Genomic DNA, 4,993 nt, shown 5'->3' with positions numbered 1-4,993 from the left:
GGAAAAGAATAGTTATGTAGAATTAACATGTCTATACCTTGTTGGAATCAAATTAGTATGTATATCTAAAATACATTCTGATGAGTTAGGATGTATAATGTAAGCCCTAGTGCAGGGACTAAGGAAATAACTCAAAAAATATGTAATGGAAAAAATCATTAAAGGAATGAAAGTGTTACACTAGAAAACATCCATTTAATGCAAAAGAAAGCAGTAAGGGAGGAGTGGAGAAACGAAAAAGGCAGAAGGAAATGTTATGAGATGGAAATCTCTCTCTACACAGAAATCAAAGGTACCAGAAATGGTATTCAAAAGGTAAATATATATTTTTCTTATTATTTAAAACCTTAAAAAATATAATTGCTCAAACAAAAATAATAACAGTGTTTTGTGGATTAACAATGCAGAAGTAAAATGCATAATAACAATCACATGAAAGCCACGAGGGTAGAAATGGAGGAACACTGTTTTATGTTTCTTATATTATACATGAAGTAATGTAATATCACTTGACAGTGGATATGCTGAAAAGGTTATGGCAGCAGGCTAGGAATTCACCTGAGCTGTTTGCTAAAATTTCTGTATAGCAGGGAGCCCTGGTGGAGGCATGAGACATACCCATTCATAGAGTTGGCTTAAAACCATGGGTTGGAGAAATGGGGGGGCAATTTTTGCCAACTTGTCAGCATTGTTTATTTAACTCCTGGAGGATTCTTTTGTTCTGTAGCAAGAATAAGCCTGTGTGGCTAGGCGAGGCACCATCTGGGTCTCCTTGGCTCTCAGGTGTTCTATATACACAGCAGTGGTTCCTGATCTAAGATATGAAGTGCATTTGGCCATGGTCTTTATAGAAGGGAGGTCTATAGGAGATCCTCCTGACCTTTTCAGACTCATTCCTGTGAGGTAGATTTCGGTTGTGATGCATGTCTTCACTTTAATGCAGCTGTATTTAAATCCTTTTACTGTAGGTTCATAAACATTGTCATTTTGGGTCTAGCAATTAACTATGTTTAACTTCCATTGTTAGTGTGAAGAAGTATATTCTAACCTAAAGCAACATGAAAATATCAAAGCAAAGGGTTATAGCTAATGAGCCAACAATGGTCATAGTAGAGAATTAATCCAAAAATAGGTACTTGTTGGAGCTTGGAGGTTGTCACTTCTGATGTTACAACAAGAAAAAAGCTGAACAAACAAAACAATCAGTGACTTTTCTTGAACTCACCAGAAAACTGAGGTTGTAGAGCAAACTGCCTCCTGAAATCTGTGAATGCAAAAGATCACAGCCAAGATCAGCTTACCTGGAGCAGATGCTGCAGGGACCAAAAGCTGGTAGGAATATAAATAGTGATGCTGGAAAAAAGAAAAAAGGAAGGAAGGAAAAAGAGGAAGGAGAGGAAAGTGAGGGAGGAAGAAGGAAGGAAAAAAGAAAGGAAAAGGAAGAAAAAAGAAAAAAAAAGGAAAAGGAAAAAAAGAAGCGGGAGGGAGGAGGGAAGGAAGGAAGGAAGGAAAAAGGAAAAAGAAGGAAGGAAAGGGAAGGAGGGAGGAAGGAGAAGGAAGGAAGGAAAAGGAAAAGAAAAAAGGAAGAAGGAAAAGGAAGGAAGAAAGGAAGGAAGGAAGGAAGAAGGAAAGAGGAAGGAGGAAGGAAGGGAGGGCTCCTTTTGCCTTTGAAAGGATTCCAAGTGTTAGGTATCCTTGGCCTTCCCTGGGCATTGAAATTCTTATTCTGAATGTGTAAAATTTGACAACCTGTTATTAGGAATTTAGAAAAAGTTCTCTTTTGTTTACTTAAGAGTTATAACTAAGCCTTGTAGGCAGGAAGCTAGGAGGGGTGCTCTGCTCTGCCCCCAGTTTTTCCCACCCTTGTCTCTGGGGGAGGGAGCTCTAAGGCTTCTCTGGCTCTCGTGGGGTTCTTCTAAACTTGGGACTGGTGCAAAGCCACCTCCACCCACAGAGCTTCTCAGGTCGGTTGGTGGGATTAGACAAGTGTGTTCTGCCACCTGCAGTCCCTAGCGAATCCTGGGACAGGTGATGCTTCCAAGTTTCCTGCACAGGATGTGATGGGAATAACTACCAATGACCTTATCCATGAAAAGTACTTGAAAAGCATTCAGGATTATTACTGATAAGCCAGAGGATAATCAAACAAGATGTAGTACTCTAGGGCAAAGATTTTTTTCTTCCCTTTGAAAAATTACAGACGTGACACATGTTCTTCTGAAATTACTATAAAAAAAAGAAAATCGCCCCAGGTCTAAACACTCAGACGTAACCATGTCAGCAACACTTTCATCTGCAAATGTAGACATGTTTGTTTTATGAAAATGGTGTCATAGTCTAACATTGTTTTGCAACCTGCTCTTCCTTCTGCAATTTATCAGTCTATTGCGAACATTTCGAGTCAGTATACATCTACACAGAATTCTTAATGGCTGCGTGCTGCAGCCCCATTCTTCAATTGCTGGACGTTTAAACTGCAGTTGAATCAGATATCTATTGACACAATAATGTGATGCAGTGAGCAAATAAAATCTCAGTGGCATGCAAGAATAAATATTTGTTTAATTTACAAGTTTGCAGAGGTCCAGCTGATCCGGCCTCAGCTGATCTAGCCTCACTTATTCTCTTCTCTGCTGGGCTGGGCTGGCTTACGCCTTCGCAGTCAGCTGCCGGTTGGCTGAGCAGCTCTCCTCATTTTCACTTGCTCCTATGTTGGGACTGGCTGGCTACTGGCTTCTTTAGAATGGCCATGGGTGGGACAACCGTGGAAATTCCAGTCTGTTCCGGTGAGTTACCTTCCAGGAAGCTAGCGAGCCTTGGCATGTTCTCATGGAGCAAGGTCTACACAGAACTGTACAAGCACTTTTCCAGGCCTCTGCTTGTGTCATATTTGCTCACGTCCTGTTGGCCAAAGCAAATCATCTGGCTGAGTGCAGAGAATGGAATGGCTCTACTCAAAGTGTGGCCAGATGGCGTGGATACAGGGAGGGGTGAAAAATTGGGACTATTTTTTTTTTTTTACAGTTAATTATTGCACAAATATCTTTGAGTATTCTCTGATTATTCTGTAGGACATATTCCCAGAAGTAGACTTGCTAGGTCTAAGGTAGATCCTTTTCTGAAGACTCTGAAGACAAACTACCAAAATGCTCTCCAGAAAGGTATACCTATTTACATTTTCATGAATAGCAAATAAGAGAGCAGATTTCTCTATGACCAGGATGTATAGAAAAAAAATCTTGTGCAAACTCTGGACACTCTAGGCATTTGTGTTTTAGTTGCATGATGTACCCCAAAGGTTCACAGACATAAACTAGGAAAAATAAGGTCATCTTGGAAGTCCCAGGAGAGGTATCCTAGCGTGGTCCTTTGAGATGCATGTCCTATTCCCCCCCTTAAGAAGTATTGGAGTATTGGAAAGACCCCAGGACAATGTTCAGGAACGGAGAGTGTAACCATTTACCCTGGTTTTCATGGAAACGCCTTGGTTTACCCTGTTGTCCTGGCTTAATTATTAAGAGTACCCCAGCTTTTACTCTCAAAATTTCCCATTTTGGACTATAGATTATATGACCCCCCAGGTAAAGATTACCTTAGTTAAGATCATTCCTTTGATTTCGAAACCCTTTATTCATGCAACTCCTGATTTTGGGGGTTTTATTTTGAAAGTTTATTATGTGCCAGATACTGTGCTAGGCACTGAGGATACAGCCATGAGCAAAATCAGACTTGGTCCCTGCCCTCACAGTGCTTTCAGTTTAATAAGGGAGAGACATTAGCGAAATCATCACAGATTAATGAAGAACTGTAGCAGTGGTGAATGCTGCAAGGGAGATTTGATCTTATCATGGAAGTCAGGAAAAGATCCAAGAGGAAGAAATGCTTCAGCTGAGATAGGAAGGAAATGCTAAATTTACCTAAGGGAAGGCATTCTTGGGGCAGGTAGGAAACCTGTGCAAAGACCATGATAGAAGGAAGCCAGGGCAGGCGAGGACGTGGAGGAAGACTGAATGGGGGGAGACAGAAGGGGTGGTGGGAAGAGGGTGTTAGATAAGGGAGAGTGTTTTTAAAAGTGGTCTCTACCAATTTTGCTTGTTTAAAAAGTACTACCTATGAAGAACTCTTACTAACAAAAAGACTAAACCCAAAGTCTCTTAATGTAGTTATGAGTTTACCAGAAGTGGGGCACAGAGACACAAGATTTCAATACAGTAAGGATCTAATCAGCCAGATCAAGATTCGCGATAATCTACATAACAAATGGTCCGAGAAATCAGTGGCATTTAAAAAATAAAGGCAAGGAGACTGTTATAGTATAGAAACAACTTAAAAGACATAATAATGAGCTACGATGTGAAGACCTTATTTGAATTCTGATTTGGACAACCCAATTATAAAAAGACATTCCTGAGACCATTGGGAATTTGATCATGGATAGGATATTAGATGATAAGAAGGAATCACTGTTGATTACTTAGCTGTAATAATAGCATGGAGGTTATGTTCTTTTAAAATGTGCCCTTATCAACTAGAGATGCATATTGCGATCACCTGACACATGGGATTTGCTCTAAAATACATTAGCAAAATAGTAATAATCGTTGAGGCTGGTGATGGGTAAGTGGGGGTTTATTATACTTTCTCTTTTTTAATATATTTGAAAATTTTTATTTAAAAGGTTTAAAAAGCTGTATTGAAACATATCCTTCATTCTGTTAAGGATTTATGGACAACAATCAGGCTAACATTCAATTGTGCCGAGTATAGAGTATGTCCTATTGATGCAATGGTTCTCCTAGGATGTTGGAGTGAATTCCATACTAATTTGTTACTCTAGTGATGCTCTACAATGACAAAAAAGAGCCAAAGGGAAGGATTTGTTTGAGAAGATGTGACTGAACACACAGAAGGAAGGAGGTATATTATATAATGTAGGGTTCTGAGAAGGTAAGGTGGGATCCACAGTCAAGGTGAGGGTAGGGCCAGTGGAAAC

The 4,993-nt window shown here is 39.9% G+C and overlaps 1 long non-coding RNA gene across 1 annotated transcript in view; it reads left to right on the top strand.

The window, feature by feature from the left end:
- Positions 1-1,650: 1,650 nt before the first annotated feature.
- The window catches only part of LOC120605524 (uncharacterized), a 10,545-nt gene continuing 7,202 nt past the window's right edge, over positions 1,651-4,993 (top strand). The window contains exon 1 of the long non-coding RNA XR_005653648.1: positions 1,651-3,161. This is a non-coding gene — a long non-coding RNA (uncharacterized LOC120605524). The remainder of the gene's footprint in view (positions 3,162-4,993) is intronic.

This window comes from Pteropus medius, unplaced genomic scaffold (genome assembly GCF_902729225.1).
Source record: "Pteropus medius unplaced genomic scaffold, Ma_sr-lr_union100, whole genome shotgun sequence".
NCBI lineage: Eukaryota > Metazoa > Chordata > Mammalia > Chiroptera > Pteropodidae > Pteropus > Pteropus medius.
This window is presented reverse-complemented; position numbering and strand designations above follow the sequence as displayed.